The 22665-nt window shown below is 34.6% G+C and overlaps 1 protein-coding gene across 4 annotated transcripts in view; it reads right to left on the reverse strand.

The window, feature by feature from the left end:
• SPAG16 (sperm associated antigen 16) overlaps positions 1 to 22665 on the reverse strand; it is a 738021-nt gene that overhangs the window by 622887 nt on the left and 92469 nt on the right. The window lies entirely within an intron of this gene.

Consider the following 22665-nt stretch of genomic DNA (forward strand, 5'->3'; position numbering starts at 1 on the left):
TATTTATTTCCACAAATAACATTCCCTTAGTAAATTACAAAGAAGCACAACACAGTGCCGTCTCATTATTCAATTGTCCTTTTAAATACGTTTCTAACACCAACAGTAATGTTAACAAAATCTGTGACTATTCTTATACTCCATTTGTACTCTATAAATGGCAAACAAAAACAACTTTCATCAGTTAACCAGATAACAGCAATTGTTAATTGATTAATTATGATTTTCTTCTTTTAAATCTGAGGACACAGGGCCACCCTAAAGGCAGTTATTGAAAATAAAAGATTTCTGTCATAATCATTTTAAATCTCACATTCATTAGAATCTATGTGTGCCGTGTGCTGGCCAACTCCCTCACCACCAAGCAAACTCTAAATATAGAAAACAAAGATCATGTTCAGTCCATGAAAAAATAGTTTCTCCTCAGTGAAATCTCAGAAGACATGATATAAATGGGCACTTAATTAACACTTACTGATGGATGGCTTAATTGTTCAACTCTACAAAAAAAAGGAAGTACTCAATCCTCTTGCATTTAATGCTTTAAAAATCACTTTTAGAGAGTGAGGCATATCAAAAATTCAGGGAGGGTTGGGCAGGGGAGAGCAATGAGGAAAAATTGGGACAACTGTAACTGAACAACAATAAAAAACAATTTATAAGTGATACTTTATCCAAACATTGCTCTGGCATGGGGAATCTACCAATCAAACAAGCAGATAAAAAGTCTTGCCCTCATGGAGATTGAATTGCAATAGAGTCTCTAATAAATCCTCAGAGCTGGAAAAATGTATAAATTATTTTTTCTAATTAACAAAGTAATAGATATTCATACATAAATTTCATGTTTTTCATAATGGTACAAAGAAAATATTAAAAGTAATCTTGTTCTCACCATCCAGGTGTAATTATTAATAACCCTTTGGTTTAATAATTTATCTGCCTCTTTTTCTCAATTTTAACAAAATTGAGATCATGCTGTTATGCAACCTCCAGTTGTCATATAGCATTGTACTACTGCATTTGCACATTACTTACTCTGCTTCAGAGAAATGATAAATGCCATACTTTATTTAACAGTCAATATTTTTGTTTCCCTTATAATTCCCTTATATCAATCTATAAACAATTTTCTTTCTATAAATCTGCACTTCACTGATTATATCCTTAGAGCACACTTCTAGAAATATAAATAAATAATTCAAATAAAATAAATACTTAACAAACACAGATTGCTCTTCAGAAATATTTCACAAATTTAGGCTCCTGCCGCCCATTTATTACTGAGTGCGTTTCATCACATCTTTGTTAAGTGCGCACATGGGCATGCATGCACACACTCATATTTAAAGCAATCCACTCAGTAATTATTTGACTAATATTTATTATTGAGTGTCTATTTCACAACAGGAGCTGGTTTCAGCTCTTACAAAATACCACTGAAAAAAAATACAGACAAAATTCCAATAAAAATAATACACATAAATTGTACCTATAAGGTAAGACCTCAATGGGAAAATTGTTGCTAACTCATATGTAAAACTATATGCATTTATGTTTCTTAAAGTAAGTTAAACTTTTTCTGTATCTCTCCTTTCTTTTTGTGCTTCATTTTTCTGCATATTTATGCCTTTTGCCCCACTTTTATTTTTGTGATGATATTTCATTGTAATAATATAGCTTGGGTTGCAAATGGAGGGAGGCTAAATTACAATGATAAATATAGCAAGGTGGATCAGAATCTAGTCATACAATTTTTGACTACATGAAAATACCTAGAACCATAAACTTACTTTCTACAGCAATTTCCACAAGTACCGTTAAACCAATCATTATATAAAATGAATACAACAGGCATTCAACAAAATCTACTGAACCAGGTTTGATAAAACCTAATCAACTACAACCTATTATAGTGTAGGTGATAAGAATATAGGAAATATAATAATAACTGAACAACCATTTAGAAGATGATATACAAGATCAGCAAAGGCCTGCTAATAGCAATCCTATCTAAACATAAATGTGCTGGCAGAGGGAAAACAGAAGACCTCTTATATCACCCAGCCTATGTGCTGAAACAGTCCAGCAAACAAAAGCCAATAAATGGGCAGGCAGGATCACCAAGGTGAATAGGGTGTGCATACGTAAGGAAATGCGTAGTGAATAGAGGGAGTACAATAAGTCTTCAACAGTTCTTCCAAACCACATAATCATTACCATTTCTTCGTACTGATAAGGTACAATTGGAGGACACAGCTAAGCTCTCAATAATATGCTGTGCTAGGTTAGTGTTTTGCAACTCTGACTACGCACTGAAATCACCAGGCAGCTTTTAAAAAAATACCAGTATCACTGGGTTCCTATCCCCAGACCAATTAAGTAATAATGTATGAGGGTGAGGCACTGACATTTATTTTAAAGCTTTATGTGTGAAATAAAAGTCAAGATTGAGAATCCTGGCTTTCCCTAGTGATTCAGCTATACTGCATCCCAGTATGTAAATTTACTCAAGCTCTTTAACAAACTTTCTGAGCTGTGTTTTCCTATCTGTAAATTACAACCCCAATCATGCCTGATCCATAGGTTGTTGCGGAGAATGAAGTGAGATAATCTCCGTAAAGCCCTCATCTCATGCTTGGCACTTAATAAACCTTTGATAAACACTAGCTATTTCTACGGATACTTTTGTTATCACTGCAATAAGTACCACATGTTAATTTCAAACACTTAGTACATTTATTGAGTTATTTTATACTTTATTTGTTTATTATAATATATCCTATTTTAATCAAATTCCACACTTAATATTCTCCTGGGATATTGATTAAAGCAGACATGAACAAGATCTCACCGGTCAGAAGTCCCAAATCTGGCTAACTGATAGCTATCTCTATTTGTCCCAGGATCGATAATAAAAAGAACTCTGGCTTCGCTGGTCAGTTGGGATTAAATACAGTCTTGCTGTTTATATTAAAAGAATGAAAGGGCTGAGGGGTACCTTTCTCTCCACTTCAGTGACACACCACTCCTGTGTTATCCTGATTGAGAAGCCAACTATCAATTTAGCTTCCTTCCCCCTAAGTTTCTTGGGTAACTGGGTTTCTCCCAGGCCCTCTAATCATGCCGTTGGACTCACGTCTGTTTCTCTATCTTGTTCTTTGCTTTCCATTGAGCTAACATTCATGGGAACTACCCAGACCAATTTAGAAAGTTCAAAATCATTCACTGAAGCATTCACTGAACACATGTATACACGTCTACTCTATGTCAGGCATGATGTTAGTACTGGGCCACAGACCACAAATATAATTAGAATACACCCCTTCCATTCCAAGGACTCAGTCTTGTGAAGAAACAGCATAAGTAAAAAAAAAAAAAACCACATCAATGATAAATGCTGGAGTAGAAATATGCAGAAGATATTAAGGTTAAAAAATGAGCAATAAAACTACTGAAATGGAATAGATAAAAGTATCGATAATTTCCTAATCTGCAGTACTTTATGATATTAGATATTAAAAACAATCTAACAGTGCATCCATATATTGATTTTTTAAATTATAGCACTATTCTTATATATTCCATTAAATAGAACGAGGTTTATGCGGGACTGATATAGCCCTAGTGCGCCAGCATGCTCTTTTCGGTTGTTGAAATACCAAAAGATACTCACATTACTCGGAAAACAGCCAATATCCTGAACACATTCTCTGTGCCCTTCTGACTCCCACCACCCAGTCCTTTCTTTGGGCATCCACCCCTCCTCTGATTTACTCACCATTGCGCCATAATTCGGGGAATTCCTGGCAGACCAGGGCTTCCGGGACCCTTCCCCCACCAAACATTCAGCATTCACACTGATTACACCTGTCGCATATTGGTCAGTGCCCATACTAAAATGGTTGTTAAATATTTTGAGTATCACTCTGAATGTATATGTACTTATAGAGAATTATCTCTATAAATGTTATTAACTTTAAAAAGAAATATACAGAATAGATGTAAACAAAATTATTTCATTTTTATAAGATAAAAAGGACCTACATATGTAAATGTTTACATATATATATACACTTTTAGAAAACATTGTTAGAAAAAGAAAATCTTTACAGTGGTCATCAATGGATGTAATAAACGAATCTGACCAAAGGAAAGAGAATTAATTACTTTTTATATTATAGCTGCCTTTACCATTTGAATATTTTACCATATGTATGCATTATTTTTTCTTGTTTTCTTTTTTTTAAGATTTTATTTATTTATTTTTAGGGAGGGAAGGGAGGGAGTTGGGGAGAGAGAGAGCGAGAGAGCGAGAGAAACATCATTGTGTGGTTGCTGGGGGTTATGGCCTGCAACCCAGGAATGTACCCTGGCTGGGAATCGAACCTGGGACACTTTGGTTCCCAGCGCATGCTCAATCCACTGAGCTACGCCAGCCAGGGTATTTTTTCTTGTTTTCAAGTAAAGTAATATATGTAAGGAAACTAACCTTGAACATATTAAATGTTATCAATTTGTATAGAGCTTGTATTTTCAAACCATGGTTTAATTAGATATGATATGGTTAAAAGCCTAGATTTAAATGACAATTCAAAATAAAACAAGTTTGGTATGTATAACAGAGACTATTAAGACCTCTTCTACATTTCCCAGCCTTCCTTGCAGTTAAACTAAGTTAAAGTGATTGGGTTCTAAAAGCAGAATGTGAACAGAAATAATGTAAGCCACCTCCAGTCTTAACCATTAAACGTCCCAACATTGCTCACCATTTCTCTTCCTCCACCACAATGACGTTAAAGAGCTATGTGCTGGACAGTGTAGCTACAAAGTGGCTGCCCATATTCCTGAGTCACTCAGTAGAGGAGAGCCACACAGAGGAGTCACACTACCACCAAGAATGAAGCTTTGCTGCAAAAGCACTTGAGGTTTGGGGCTTTATCTCTTGCAGCAGCTAATACCGTTTACACTGACCAGTACTGTTGGGAAATGATGATGATTAATCATTAGCCATTTTTTAAAAAAATACAAGGTTAAAGATAAATGTTTTCAGATAGACACTGAATTAAATGACTACATTAAAACAAATTTTAATGTGGTTGTTCTCTCCTTGTTCTAAGTCCCCATGTGAAGAGGAAATTACCAGAAACAGAAAAGTTTTGTTCAGGCTCTGTGCCTTCATTATTCCATTCCTCACTCCAGTGGTCCACTGCCTACTGACAAACTGCATGCATCACTACCTAGGAATGACAGACAGCTGACATTATCAACAAGACTTGATTGAGTGAACTGACATTTACAGTCTAAGTATGAAAATGAGAGTGAGCCAAGGAAAGTCTTCCTTATGCTTTTGTTCCATTTCTCGACCTTTATGCTTGTTTACATTATCATGGCCTTAGATTGCCATGAGAAGAATTATACCTGAAAATGTTATTTTCATTTGTATTAATAGAAAAATACAATAAATTTTAAAAAAATGTTAAAAAGAGACAGAAAAAATGTTTGATATAATACACCTAAAGTATCTAATTATTCTTTACAGTTTCTACTCTATATGATTATATTAAACCATGTAGTTTTAATGCATTCTAAAGGTATCACTGAGTCATTCTTTGACCCATATCATATTAGGCTAAAGCAAAAAGACTAATAAAATGCACACTCAATAAACTATCACTGGGAAATCCTGTAGTTCATTATACTTTTAAAGTACATTTATAGACTAATCTGCTTATTTGTTCCACAAATTAATAGAACAGACATAAAAATTTGCTTGATTTAAACACATAGGGAATGACAAATAGATTTATAATGTCTCTCAGTAGATTTCTAATGTGTGTCTCTGTCTCGGGTGCGACCCCCATGTTGTTGGGCTCACTGGAGGTTTGCGTCTACATTTTTGATGACTGAAGTCTCCAGAAGACTCAACATGCATTATTCAATGGAAGTTGTGAAAACTGGTTTAACTACTTGGGAGGAAAAGGTAGACTATTGCATCTTATCCTGCTCCTAAATTAATCCCAGATAGAGTAGAGTTCTGTGTTTTTTAAAAACAGGAAATCATAGGAGAGAGAGAAAGTACATATAAGTAAATAGTTATATGATATTGAAATATGGAAGCCCTTTCTAATCATAATATTAAAAAAATTGTGAAGAAAGTGATATTTGATTATATATTTTTAAACTTATAAAAAATTGCAAGGAAAATGCTGGTATGTTAAAATAGTAATATAATTATATATAAAGAGATTTTTAAATAAATCATAAAAATATTAACTCTGTAGAAGAAAAGATATAGAGGTTATGGATACACAATTCACCCATAAAATCGTAGACAGGTAAAAACATACAATCTCACTAATAATTAATGAATACAAAAATAACAAATGACATGTTATTTATTTGAAAATTGGTAAACTACATTTTTCAGTGAGGAAGTTGGTGAAGGGCATCAATACAGGTATTCTCATATGCTGTGAGTGGTAACATGAATTAATATAAACTTTCTCTAAATAAATTTGGTCTTATATATCAAACATATTAAAAAATGACTGAATACCTTCTATTAGCGAGTCTATTTCTAAAAATGTGGTCTAAGAAAATACTCAGGCCATTGTGTTAGGATGTGTGTATATCTATGGACCATTACTTATTATAGTGAGGTACTTAAAACTCCTAAATTCCAATAAAAAAGGATTAATTGAATTTTAGAACAGCATTCATCCATGCAATGAGACACTATTTAGCTTACACTATTATATTCACAAAGAATAGTTACAGACAAAATATATAAATATAATATAGAGTACATATGTGTGCTATATCTAAACACACACACATACATAAATGTGCAATTAGAAGCAAGTGTGAGAATACTCACAATAACGAACTGTATGCTTTTTATTTTACTTTGTGTTTATTTCTGCATTTTCAAACACAGCTGGGTGGTGCACCCTCCAGTTTCTCCGGAAGCCATCCTCTGGTGGCCCCCATAGCACCCAGGAGCCTAAGCAGATGCTAATCAAAACCCAAGCAGGATTCAAGGAGGTCGAAGGATCACTCACACAGTATCTAGCTATTGTTTATGTGTAGCTGTTAAAATACAGCTGTTTATCTCCCTAATGGTATTAAAACAAGTCAACTCACTATTGGCAGAAAATGGTTATAACATCTCTTTAAATTCTATTGGATGTAAAAATATAAACAATTAATTGAAATATGACAAAAGTCAATGAACTAGGCATTTGCCAGTGACATGAATCTAGGTTTGTAAAATAAGGCAATTCTCCACTAGCAGTTTTATTTGAAAATGAACACTTTCTAATCTATTAATTAATCTCACTTAGCAACATATATACTAAAACTGATAGATAAGGGAATTTCAATGACTTTTGGATTATATCTGTATTACATAATGGCTTTTACTTAAAATAGACAATTGTGTAAACTGTATGAAGTAGAAACCAAGAGTAAGTCTTACAAAGTTTAAATTTCCCTGAAGATGCATCTGACTGGCTGGAAACTGCTAAATTGATAACTTGTCCGCTTGCACTCTCTGCCTAATATATTCTCAGGCTGGTGAGCTTCCAAAATTAAGAATAAGCACGCATTTTTGTAATTGAAATTGCAACACTTAGCTCAGCTATTTATTCTGAGTTTAATGATATTAAATTAATAAGTACAATTTAATAAAAACTTATGTCACCCAATTACTCATCTTGATAAAGCTTGTTAGGCAATAATGCAAATATCTAAAAAGTATCAGTTATATATTACATGTAAAATAATGCTACATAATAAATTACAACTTCTGTTTAACACTATTATAATCACATACAAGTATGGCAAATTTAAAAATATTCAAGGAGAGGGTGAATGAAATGAAGAGGCTGATAGCGGAAAGCACAGGGAAGCCCGAAAATCGCACTGTAATGATGGAACAAGGACCACTTCTGTCAGCAGCAGGTGCTGAAGCAGCGTACGCAATGCCTTATGCGAGAGTCAATAATGGAGCAGCTTTTCTAACTGGTGGCCCTGTTTTCAACAGATTTACTAAGTCAGTGATTCCTACTTTCATCAGCTGGAGTTATGGCATTACTCAGGAAACATCAAAGATTTTCTAATTAGTTTTGTGAGTAGACAGTATGGGTAATTATTGATATCTGTCCTCACTGGTTTTATCTGCACCCATTCCTCAATGAAAATACAAAACTTTGTTGTAGCAAGGATACATTATTTGCATTAGTGGCTAAGGGGTCAGGCCTGATAGTTCTGCCCCATCCAATCAGCATCGGCTTGCTTTCCATGTCCAGATACAAATGCAAGCTTGTGCCTAAAGCGATAACATCTTAGCTAATGGAAGTTCACTGTCTGGATATTCACAAGGATGATAGGTTTGTGGCTTGGCGACTTATGATGTCATGAAGATTCACAATAAAATAACTAACTCCTACTTTGAGTTACTCGAGGTACTTGCTATTAATGGTATCTTCTGCAATATTTATCTTCTTTTTGTTAATACGAGCTTCAGTGATCCTCCTTATCTTTGAATTTTAAAGAAAGATGTAGTTGTGACTATGTAGAGCAGGGTCAGACATTCAAAAGCAAAGCATCAAGAATGTAACCCAAATGAATTAATTTGGTGGCATTGAAAGGTATATATATTTATACATTTAATATATAGGTAAATTCACCACTTCATAGATACATAGAAATAAGCTTATCTCTCTTTTTTAGTGAACATGTAACTTTTTTGCTCCCTCTTTACTCCATGTTTCCCCTTTCAGTAAAGACATGAGTATAATATACAATGAACTTTTACCTTGACTCTACTGTAAGAAAAACCAGAGAGGACATACGAAGATGAGTTCAGTGCATATGGGTATGGGTGTCAGTTAGGAATGACTGAATACAACCTGTCCAGCTGAACTACATTTTATATCGTATATTACCTGCACAGTTCTATGTACTTTACTTAATGTAAACTATTGTCATAACCCATGCCAAAAGTCTGTCAATTCTCTGAAAGTGGCCTTGACGAGCCTGTAGTAAGATAACAGGTCAGTATCTTTAAATCTGCACAACAGAACGCTTTTGCCTCTTATTCATTTATTGTAGATTTCACTATCAAATTTATGTATTAATAAGAATCCAAAGTTTTTAATACTTTTTCAGCATTTACCAAAGTCTAATTTATAACAAGATGATCTGATGTTAGCCATCAATTTCTCTGGTCTTTCTGGGCATTGTCGCTGAATTGAATTTAGTCACCAGAAGTCTACATACATGGACCTGCCCCTTAGAAATTGAACTTATCCAGAATTTATAATCACCCTTCGTTTCAATGTTCCACATCTAAGCCTGTAGCATTTTTTGTCCATGTCTAAGGTTTAACCTAAAGGGTTGTCCAACCTGTGGCCTGCAAACATGCAGCCCAGGATGTCTGTGAATGTGGCCCAGCACAAAATCGTAAATTTACTTAAAACATTATGAGATTTTTTTGTGACTACATGTTACAATGTATTGAATGTGTGGCCCAAGACAATTCTTCTCCCAGTGTGGCACAGAAATACCAAGAGGTTGGATATGCTTGCAAGTATACAAAGTCCCTTGAGAAGGTATCCAGCCATGTAATATGAAAAAGAGACATTTATTGAAGAAGATACAAGATACAAGAAACATTGTACATAAAACAATGACACCTCAGTCCCCTTCAAAGTAGGCACCTGGAGACTTCACACAGTTCTCCCAATTGCCATCAGCTGCTCCATTGTATTTTCCTGAATCTCACTGACAGTCTGAAATCTCTTCCCTTTCAAAGGTGATTTTAGTTTTGGTAAATGCTAGAAGTCACAAGGTGCTGAATCTGGGCTGTGTGGGGTCAGAGTCACCTAGGTGATTTGGTGTTCAACAAAAAAACCTATGCAAGAGACATGATGCATGACCAGGTGCATTGTGGTGATGAAGCTGCCAATTACCAGCTGCCCATAGCTGTGGCCTTCTGAATCATCCAAAAAGTTTCTGCAGAGGAATGTTCAAGCTTAACACAAAATTTGTTGCAGATTTGCTGCTCCACCCACTCAGTCATTTTGAATGCAACAGCTACACAGTATACATGCTTACTCAATGGCATCTACCATACTCACTTATTCAGTGGGTATGGAAGTCATCATGGTTCACACATGCGCATTCCAGTCCACTCTCCTTGGCTGCCAGGCTACACTGATGCCACAAACTTCTCATTGTATTAATAACAGCTGGACTTTTTCCAGATTGGCCTCATATGTTGGCTTTGTCTAACTCTACTTAGATGTTCCATTTCTAAGGTGCCTCACTATCTAACACTAAACATTTCTTTCACCCAAATCAATTTCACTTTTTGAATTCGTGATCTTAATGGCACTACCTTCACTTGCAAGCCTGAAATTTGGCATTACTCTAATATTTGTCGAACCACATTTTAAAAAGTTAATTTCCCTGTGTATTTACTTGTTCCTTTCTTAATACAGGTTTCCATCATTTTCCATAAAAGGTTTCTGTAGCTTCCAATATGTCTCCTTGCTTAAGGAATCTCCCACACAATATGTCATTATTAAGATATAGATATAGATGATATATATATTTATACTCATATAGATATACATACTTATACATCATTTGATGGCAATACATCATTTTATCATATATCATTTGATGCCATCAAATGACTCCCTATTTTTCACAAGGTCAAGTTTAAACTCCTATGATAATAGATCACTCATGGGGATGACCCCAGCTTCCCTCTCTAACTTCACCTTCTCTAAATACTGCTTCTCTAAATACAAAGCCATGTCACATTATCCCTTTTGCTGAGCAACCCCTGCTATCAACGAGAAGTGTACATATTACAGAATATCACAACAGTGTCATTGCATAGTCCTTCCATTCTTATATAAGCTAGGAGAAGACAAGCATAGCATGTTAATCACTTTTGTCTCTCTAGCATAGCGTCTCACACATAATAGACACTCCATAAATGCCTAGTTAGTAAACAAATAGCCTTCCCCAAAGTCTATGTGTTGTCCATATCTTATTTGTGGAACAGAGCTGATATATTCTTCTGAGGTAGAAATGGTGTAAAAATAACTATAATTTATATTGTTGTACATGGACTTACCTAGGAATTTTATTTCCCTAATTCAATCAGTAGGTGGTAAATCCTACGTGAGACTGGCAGGAAGCACTATTTATTTTGCACTATGGAATGATAATGAGTGTTAAAGATTTAGTGACTCTAAAAATGCAACTACTGATTTACAATGACTAACAGTAACACTATGTAAATGTGAATTTGAAGCCATTATAGATTTAGATTTTAGTAAAAACCTTTCAGAGACTCTGATTCCAATTCTGTCTTTTGACTTGCAGTTGTATACACGTATGCCACACTTACTGTGCACTTGTAACAAAATCAAAGATTATGCAGCAATAATTCAAAATAATCTGTGTTTCAGGTTCAAACATTGGTCTCCTGGTCAAAATTAGCTTAATCACTTTGCCAAAGTTTGCTTCATTCCTGCTCCAGTGTCCCTGCAACATCAGCAGGCACACACGAGGGAGTAAATAAAGCACATTTCATCTACAGCCAGATTATTTGGGGGCAGAGTGTGACAATGTAACAGGGTGCAGACAAGAGGGGAGCCTCAAATAGGGATCTGTAATAAGATCCAGAAGAGCCTGGAGATAATTGGTTCCACACCAATTGGTTCCCCGTGGTCCGGGGAGAGAGGACCACATGCCTTTGCCAGAGTGGGGACCCCCACAGCTTTAGGAGATACGGTACTCTGGACTGGGCAAAGGTGGAAGGAAGGAAGGACTGTGTCTGTTTGTGGGTGCTTTAAGGGACTTTAGGATTTTTGGTGAAGACATTAGGTCCCTACTTTAAGTTTGTATAGCATTAAATAAACATTTCCTTTCTTTTTCACAAATCTCTGGCATTGAGAGACGTCTTTCCTCTGGCGGCGGACATAACGGACCTGGGGGCTTCTTTATATCATCCCAGGCCCCCCTTGTTTGTTCTGTAACAACAACAAGGAAGGAGCAGGTTCCCTGGTACGGATCTGTCATGACACAATAATTAGGCTTGTTCTAAGAATATAGACCAACTAATCTCAAGATCTAGGAAACCACAATCTTGTAGATAGATAAGGACATTTGAACAAGATAGAAACAAATAACATGCATTAATCTAAAAAAAGAATTTGGACTCTAGGAAAATCAAAACCTGGTACTGCAGGTATTTTTAGAGGCAGGCAGAGTATGTGAATGGGAAACCCAAACACAAGTGAAAACAGGTAACAAAGGGCATACACAGGGGAAGCCGGATGTGCTGGGAAGGTGAATGGTAGAAGGCCACGAAGGAACAGGAAGACCAGGCAAAACAATTGGATTTTTCAAGACGATGGAGGCACCAACATTTCCTGGCAAAATGGGATTTAAAATAATACATCACATTTCAACAAAATATATTATTTTAAATAATTCAATAGGTGATACATGCTAAATATACATAAAAATATAAGCTTATATACAGTTCTCCTGAAAGAAAAGAGAGTTTAGTAATGATGAATGAGATCATGTGAAACAAGCCTTCAGCTGAAAACAACTGGAAAATATAGTCAAGATATATATTTTTAAAATGTGTTTGAAAGTGTCAGGGAATTTAACAATGTAGTGGGTAATAATGGGTCAAGGTCCAAGCAAGAAGAGACACACATGGAGGTAAACCTGATTTGGAGTTCATTTTCTCCCCAAGCTTTGGCAGCTGTCAGACAATTCTGACAGAGGAGGCTAAGAAACTGAAACAAGAAGGATTTAAATTAGAGCACAGGGCCGAGCCAAAGTATGGGTCTGGTAAACAGGCCAGGCTTTGGATTGAAATTCTAAAAAATACAAGGGAACCAGAAACAGACTTGACCTTCCAAAGACAAAGCTAAAGTTCAAATCATCTAATCACTACTTGGAATAAGATGATGTGCAATTGATAATGTTTCCAGCACAGCTACCTGCAGATGTCAGCATAAACCCCCTTTGGAAGAAGATAGTATATATCACTCTTGGGCCTCAGATTAGATTTCTATTTAAAAATTAGTACTCAAAAACAAAACAAAACAAAACAAATAAACAAACACAAGCATATGAAATTCAAGACAATGTCATCAAAACCCAAGAGAAATGATGTGCATTAGAAGCTTAGCCACATGGAATGGAGGTGATGAAGAAATCAGCCACAGAAGTTAATCCAAAAGGGAATCAAAAGGCTGATCCAAAGGAAACAACACCCTGGCTGACAGCCTGGCTGACGTAGGAAGAGGAAGAAGATTAGAGAAATGATAGACAGATGTGTGGGCATAGACATAGACATGGACATGGGCATAGACAGATATAGATGTAAATGTAGATATAGATAATAAAAGAGGGAAAGTCTATAAAAATGTAAATTGGAGTCCTAAATAGGAATAGAAAGTGGTGAAAGATCAATATTTGGGCAGACAATGGCTGAGAATTTCCCAAGCTAATAAATGGTATGGAGCCACAACTTCAAAAAGCATGACAACCCACATGAAGCATAAATAAAAATAAAACCATAACCATTTCAAAATATAGTGGATGAAAATCAAAGAATAAGAGACAATCTTTAAAGAAGCCAGAGGAAAATAAAGACATATTATATTCAAAGGAGGAAGAGTAAGAATTACACCCAACTTCAAAAAAAAAAACACAAACAAACAAAAGACAAAACGAGGGAAGGCAGATGATGACCGAACAGCATCTCAAAGTGATGAAAAAATATTTGCCATGCTGGAATTGTCTGCTCAGTGAAATAATATTTCAAAACTGGGAGTAAATAAAGGCATTTTTTGAATAAATCAACTGAGAGAAATGTTCATGTGTGGCCAAGATTTTTAAAAATATTTTTAACTTTCTTTAATTAGAAGGCAATTCATCTCAGATGGAAACTCAATGATGTATGAAGTAATGATTAGAAATAAAATAGGCAAATATTTAGTACATCTAAAGAAATTGACCTGATTACCAATAATAATGAAGTCTTACATACTTTAGAATATATGCAAATAAAGGTATTTGCCAACAGTAGAATAGTAAAAATGTAAAGGGAATAAATGAAATTGTTAACATCATGGGAAATGGTGAAACTTTTAACATGTACTGATATCTGATGAGCAAAGGATTCAGGTAGTAATCTCCAGTGTGTCTGCTAATCATTACCAAGCAAACAGAGAAGAAAACTTTGAACAATAATTATAGATTAGTAAAAATGGGGGGGGGGAGGCATAAAGAAGAAAAAAGGAATATAAACAAGAAGAAAGAATAGAAATAAAATCAGAGAGTAAATTTATCTCAATATATTATCTAATTACATCAACTATCAATAGGTTAAATGCCATATTCAAAATAAATAGACTGTCAGACAGAAAGCAAAAGAGGTCAGGCATATGCTGTTTAAGATACAAAACTAAAATATTTAGAAACAAAAACAGTGATAGTAAAAAAATTTTTTTACCAAGCGTGCACCTAAAAGAAGTCCAATATGGTGACAATAATATAAGAAGACTTTAATAAAAATGTCTAAAACCTGTTAAAGAAATATCAATGGTATTAATAAATTTAACTCATTGGGGAAATATAACAATTCTAAGATTTCTGCACATTGCTTCAAAATACTAAATTTAAAAGTTTAAAGAACAATGATGCTCATGACAGCATCTCACAATATTTCTTCCAAAAATAATAGAGAAGGGCACCAAAAAAAAAAAACCCCATAAAAATCAAACCTTCAACATAGTCTGCCCAAGCTTAAAAACACTTATAACAGGATCAAAAATGCCAAATTCCAACCAGCAATCGCTCAGACTTCCCCCCCTGCTGCAAGTCTTCATGGAGAGCAAGAGCAAGATGAAAAAAGCAGAGAGGAGAGTGCAGGAAGGCAAGACCAACCATCTATAGAAAGAGTAAAAAGTCCATCTTATATAATAAAATTGTTTCCTGGAGGAGGATTGGGATTACAGAGGAGGGTTTTAGAAAAATGTGCCAGTTTAAAATGTGCAACTCTCAGTGGTAGGCTTCAAAAGGCATAGTTTCTGAGGGGAGGCAGGGAGGGTTGGAATAAAAAGAGCCAGAATGAGAGCGAGCTGTGGCCTCTGGCAGATGAACAGTGAAAAGGAAAACAATGCAAGGTGCAAAATTTAGGACCCTACAAATGAAGAGAGCCAAAATATCAAATGACACACAGCCCTACCCACAACCAGGAAAAAAAATTCTTCTAAAGAAACTAGATTTGATACATAGACATAAAAGGACATTTGTGATTTAAAATCTTGGAAACAACCACAAATCAATAAAAATGAATAGAAGAAAAAATCCACCAGGGCTATTACAAAGAAGAAGAAGAAAAAAAGAAAAATTGGTCTCATCTGAACTGATAAAAATTTCCCAACAAAAAGAGTCAAGAAGAAGAAAACTATAAAATACAAGTCAAAACTAAACTAAATACACTCAAAGAAGCACCTGAGGGAAAAACATCTTGGATTAGAACTTCAAAAATTAAAAACAGAATGAACAAAAAAAGGAAGAAACAGAAAGAGTTGACTGAACTCAAGACAGGAATGAAAGAAAAGACAAAATTATTTCAGAGATAAAAAATAAATTTCAAAATACCTAAGGGAAAACAGTTCAAATGAAAATATGTTATGGAACACTAAAGAAAGGTAAAAGCAATCAAGGTAATGAAAATGAGAAGGTACAGTTGACCCATGAATTACAAGGGGAATAAGAATGCCAACCATCGGCCCAGTCGTAAATCCCAGTATAACTTTTGACTCTCTCTGCAAAACCTTAACTAATAGCTCACTGTTGATTTACCAATAACATAAATAGTGGATTAACATATATTTTGTATGTTATATGTATTATATGCTGTAGTCTTTCAATAAAGAAAAGAAAATGTTATTAAGAAAATCATAAAAAAACAAAATACATTCACAGTATTTGCTTTTAAAATATTCATATAAATGGACACACACAGTTCATACATGTGTGCAAGGGTCATCTATAGTACAAATTTTGAAACAATGTAAGAGAAATGGAAGACAGATGTAAAAAACAGCATCTGCATAATAGTCTCTAGAGAAGTAAAATGAAATAATGGAACAAAGATAATATGTAAAACCAAAATTCATGACAACTTTCCATAAATCTACAAAAGACTTAAACCATCTCACCTTTATGTGGAACCTAATCAACAAACAAGCGAGCAAAATATAACCAGAGACATTGAAATTAAGAACAATCTGACAGTAACCGGAGGGGAGGTGGGAAGGGATAAGGGGGGGAAGAGGGGAAGGGTTTTCCAGAACAGCTATAAAGGACACAAGGACAAAACCAAGGTGGGGTGGAATCAGGGGAGGGAGGTTGGGATGGCTGGGGTGGTGGGGATTGGTGGGGGGTAAATGCACACAACTGTAATTGAACAAAAATAATTTTAAAAATAAAATAAAATAAGTAAAATAAAAAGCCTTAAACTTACATATTAAAAGATGTCCATGAAAATTGTGAAATATTAACCTAGAATATCAACCCTGAGACATACCCCAGTAAAACTATTAGGCTTCCAAAAAATAAAATAAAATATTTAAGGCCTCTAGGAAAAAGATCAAATAACTTACAAAGGAAAAAAATTATATAGCATTACCCTTTAAAAAATAATTTAAAGAGGGTATCAATGAAGCAGCATGTTTAAATATAACGATAAATTCAATAAAAGTTAAATGTAAACCAATAATTTAAGGTATGGCTAAACTGCCCTCCAAATATCATGGCTGTAGAAAAACAATTTTAAACACAGAGAAGGATTTAGGGAAGTCTACCCCAGTACGCCACTCCTGAGGCATCTGCTCGAGGGTCGGTCACTCACCCGGCAGTGATTGGAAATGCTTCAGCAAAAGGACTGAGGGTGATCACATTGATATATAGGTTGCAATTATAAATCTAAGACTAAAATGAGGGTGGGTCAAGAGAAGATGGCTAATGTATAAACAGAATGTGTGATGACAAAGTAGAAACAACCACCACCACACAATGAAGGAAAGAGGAAGAAAGAGCATAATGGAGCAAGTACACTGGTTGTTGAATAGGCCAGAGGTTCCCAAAGTTTCTCAGTTCATGTCTCCCTAGTGTCTCAATATTTTTTCCAGGCAGCCCTAGGCCAGAAGAAATAACTTGCAGTTTGTTTATTAAGCAATTAGGTCCAAACAACTTAATGAGTATTTATGGCTGAACTAAATGCTAGTACATTTTTAAAAATACACAGAAACGGAAAGAGAATATTTTTCTTTCATTCTTAAATAACAACTATTACTACCGATTACATTATGAGCCCATTGAACCAAGCACCACTTCTCAATCCTTTGATCAGATTGGCCCCTACAGCTCTCAGTCCCAGTTCCACACTGATTTTCACGCAGTACCTGCTTTTTATCAGAGTCCATCTTCATAAAGACATGACCTCATTGAAGCCACTGTAGCATGATCCATGGATGAACGAGTTTATGCTAGAAGTTTGTGTAGTGTCCAAGACATGCTATTTCTCTTAAAAATATAAAATATCCTGTACTTTCCCCATAAGATGACTGTGATGCCCCAGAGCATGGATGGCACTCAATTTGAGAACCATGGAAACGGAAGTAAGGAACGGTAAAGTTGATTTACAGTTGATTTATTTCTGGGTTCTCTATTATGTTCCAGTGATCTACGTGCCTGTTTTTATGCTAATACCAGGCTATGGTTTCGATTACTCTAGCTTTATAGTATAGTTTGATATTAGGTAGAGTGATTCCTCCAACTTTGTTCTTTCTCAGAATCACTGTTGCTGTGTAGGACCTTTTGTGGTTGCATATAAATTTTTGACATATTTGTTCTAGTTCTGTGAAATAAGTCATTGAAATCTTGATAGGAATAACATTTAATCTATAGGTTGCTTTGGGTAGTATGGACATTTTAACGATGTTATGTAATTCTTCCTACCCATGAACATGGTATGTGCATCCACTTATTTGTATCTTCTTCTAATTCTTTCTCCAGCGTCTTGTAATATTTTGGGTACAAGTCTTTCACTTCTGTGGTTAGGTTCATTCCTAGATATTTTATTCTTTTTGAGACAACTGTGAATGGGATTTTTTTCTTAATTTTCTTTTCTGTTAGTTCCTTATTTGTATATAAAATGCAACTGATTTCTGGATATTAATTTTGTATTCTGCTAATTTGCTGTATTCATTTATCAGTTCTGGTAGTTTCTTGGTGGAATGTTTGGGGTTCTCTATGTACAGTATCATGTCATCTGCAAATAAAGATGGTTTACATCTTTCTTTCCAATTTGGATGCCTTTTATTTCTTCTTCTTGTCTGATTGCTGTGGCTAAGACTTCCAGCACTATGTTGAATATGAGAGTTGAAAGCGGACATCCCTGTCTTGTTCCCATTCTTAAGAGGAACACTTTTAGCTTTGCCCATTGAGTATGATACCAGCAGTGGGTTTGTCATATATGGCCTTTATTATGTTTAGGTATATTCCTTCTTTTCCCTTTTTGCTGAGAGTTTGGATCATAAATGGGTGATGGATTTTATCAAAAACTTTCTCTGCATCTATTGATATGATCATATGATTTTTATCCTTCATTTTGTTTATGTGGTGAATCACATTTATTGATTTGTGAAAATTGTACCAACCTTGCATTCCCAGAATAAATCCCAGTTGATCATGGTACATTATCTTTTTGATGCATTGCTATATTAGGTTTGCTGATACATTGTTGAGGATTTTAGCATCTATGCTCATTAGGAATATTGGCCTATAATTTTTGTATATTTTTTGTATAATTTCTTTGTAGTGTATTGGTTTTGGAATTAGGATAATGCTGGCCTCATAAAATGAGTTTGGGAGCTTTTCCTCCTCTTGAATTTTATGAAATAACTTGAGCAGGAGAGGTGTTAGTTCTTCTAGGTATATTTAGTAAAATTCACCTGTGAAGCCATCTTGTCCAGGGCTTTTGTTTGTTGGGAGTTTTTTTATTACTGCTTCAATTTCATTAGGTATAAGCTGTCTATTCAGATTATCTGATTCTTTGTGATTTATTTTCGGAAGATGATATGTTTCTAAAAAATGTATCCATTTTGTCCAGATTGTCCAGTTTGTTGGCACATAATTGTTCATAATATTTTCTTACAATCCTTTGTATTTCTTTGGTGGCAGTTTATAGCCAATTAATATTCTAGAGGAAGTAAGCACTTACTATGGGATAAACATAGTTTAGTCAATAAATGATGTTGGGAAAATTGGACAGATACATGAAAAAAAATGAAACTAGACCACCTCTTCATACTACACACAAGAACAAATTCAAAATGGATGACAGACTTAAATGTTACATCCAAAACCATAAAAATCCTAAAGAAAACATAGACAGCAAAATTTCAGATACTGCCCATAGAAATTTTTTATTGGATATATCTCCCTTGGCAAGGGAAACAAAAGAAAAAATAAACAAATGGGACTACATCAAACAAAAAAGCTTTTGCACAAGAAAGGATATCATCAACAAAATAGAAGACAACCCACAGAATGGGAGAACATATTCACTGATATATCCAATAATGGGTTAATATCCAAAATTTATGAAGTACTTACACAACTCAGTGCCAAAAAACACAAACAACCCAATTAAAAAATGGGCAAAGGACCTGAACAGACACTTCTCCAAAGAAGACATACGGATTGCCAATAGTCTTATGAAAAGATGCTCAATGTCACTAATCATTACAGAATTGCAAATTAAAACCACAATGAGATACCATCTCACACCTGTCAGAATGACTGTCATAAATAAATCAACAAACAAGAAGGGCTGGTGAGGATGTGGAGAAAGGGGAACCCTTCCACACTGTTGGTGGGAGTACAGATGGTTGTAGCCATTCTGGAAAGCAGTATGAAGATAACTCCAAAAAGTAAAAATGGATCTGGCTTTTGACCTAGTGACCCCACTTCAGGGAATATATCCAAAGGAACCCAAAACACTAATTCAAAAGAACACAAGCACCTTTATGTTCATTGCAACATTATTTATAATCACCAAGATATGGAAGCAGCCCAAGTGTCCATCAATAGATGGGTGAATAAAACAACTATGGGACATTTACACAACAGAATTCTACTCAGCTGTGAAAAAAGAAAATTTTATCCTTTACAACAGTATGGCTGGGCCTGGAGAACATTATGCAAAGTGAAATAAGTCAGTCAGAGAAAGACAAATACCATATGATTTCATTCATATGTGGAATCTAAAGAACAAACTGAACTAACAGGGAAAATGGGGACAGAGTCATAGATGGAGAGCAGGATGACAGCTAGTGGCAGGGGAAGGTTAGGGGATGGAGAGATTGAGCAAAATGGAAAAAAGACTTATAAACATGGACAATGGTGTCAAGATTGCTGGGGGGTGGTGGGTAGAATATTTTTCATGAAAGAAAAAAAAACATCTCCTAGAGAAGAAAGCATAGTATATATAACATAGTATGCATGATTTTAACATATCATGAAAGGGTTGAGACTAAACACAACACGCATTTCAATAAATATAAATGGGCTTAACTCCCATGTTTCCATGTTTAAGAATATTTTTTTCTTTCTGGATCACAATGAAGATGTGATTCTATGCTATATGCAATTAACACATCTAACACAAAGTGTTTTAAGAAAACTAAAAATAAAGAGATGAACAAAAGATTAATAGACAAATGAAAAAGTAAGAGAACAGGGACAATGACCCTGAAGTAAAATTCAAAGTAAAATTTAAGCAAAAACAATTATATGTGACAAAGAAAGGTACTTTTTAATGCTAAAACCCGTAATTCACAACAAAAATTACTACTAAGGAATAAATTAACATAGCAACTACTTTTATGTAGAAAAACAATAGAAAATACAAGGAGACAGAGATAGAATCAAAAGACATATGTAATGCTTGTAGCAGCATTATGTTAGGCCCCAAAATGAAATACCTTAAAATGTCCATTAATAGTGGAATAAAAATAAATTCTTATATATTTATATATTAAAATACTAAACAACAATAGAAACAGACATATTGTAATTGCATACAACATAGAAGAAGCTTACAAACATATTTTCAAGCAACAGGAGCCAGGCACAAGGCATGCATGCTGGATGCACTTACATTCATTTCAAACACAGGCAAACATGACTAGTGTTTGTTGGAAGGACACTTGTTAGGGAGTAAGGAAAGGAGAGAAATGAGGAGGGACAATGAGAGATTAGCTATAAAATAACTTCATGTTCTATTATACTAAAGGAAAAAGTATGTTTTAAAAAAATCCAGTGACAGAAATGTTTAAGAGTGGATAAGTAGTATTATAAACACTTGCATTTGCTCAGTCTCCTTCTTTTGGAAATTCATTTTTCCCCTTTCTGACCTATGGAATCTTTTAAACTCATTCTTTCCTGCTTCTACAACTGACCCTTTGCTTTAAACTTGTTTATCTGCATATACAGCCAACACTGTGTTTCCACAAAAAGTCACCTTTAGTTTCTAAAACAAAGAGTAGTTTTCTGCTTTTATATAGGATCTTAGTTAAGAAGTCAGAGACTTTGATTACAAAACTACCCATGGGAAATTTGCTTAGAGTTATAAATACAATGTTAGTGAGATAAAATTTTGTATTCAAAGAATCTAAAAAACTTGAAGCCCACCCATACCTATAGTAAGAATGGTCTCCCACGGTCCTATCAACAAAGACCTTGGTGTGTGTGTTTGTGTGTGTGTGTGTGAGTGTGTGTGTGTGTGTGTGTTGCAATTTGGAAGAGACACCAAAGAAGGACTTCCTGTTTTCCATTTAAGGCTTAATCAGTATGGCTAAGTTTGAACAGAAATTTTTTTTAATCTACAATTTTCTGGACACAATCTTAATCCACTAATAGTAAAGTGTGTTTTTTTATCTTTTTTTATGCTATTGAACCCACATGCTGTTTCAGACATTGTGGGGTATGACTGAAGCGTTATACACTTTTAAAATAATTTCTTGATTCCATCTTATATCTGATTTTAATTTGAGAATCCACAATCCCTCTCTGACTCAACCACAAACATTCAGACAAATGCAAATGGTTTCACCTATACTAAGTTCATTCCCTAGTTATTGATCATCTTTCCCCAGCCACACAAACTGAAAGGGGACCCCTCCTAGTAGAGCTGGGGATTAAAGTGTATGCCCCTAATTACATGTGGCCTTCCAGGCTGTCCATCACAAATGAGGGACGAGGTATACAAGAAGAGCATGATGAAGAAAGTATATAATTATCCAAATCAAACTGTTCTAAACTTACTGCTAGAAATAAGAAACATGAAAAATCTTACTTAATAATAGTTTATCATGAATAATAATATAACATAACATTTAAAAAGACAATAAAATTATAAAAAAGACAATAAAATTGTCTTTTATGGAAAAAGACAATAAAGTTTTTAAAAAATAAATATGTATACAATTTTTACATGTGTCTTAAGCAAAAAAAAATATTTGAGTTATTTTTCCTCAG

This window comes from Phyllostomus discolor, chromosome 4, assembly GCF_004126475.2.
Source record: "Phyllostomus discolor isolate MPI-MPIP mPhyDis1 chromosome 4, mPhyDis1.pri.v3, whole genome shotgun sequence".
Taxonomy (NCBI): Eukaryota; Metazoa; Chordata; class Mammalia; order Chiroptera; family Phyllostomidae; genus Phyllostomus; species Phyllostomus discolor.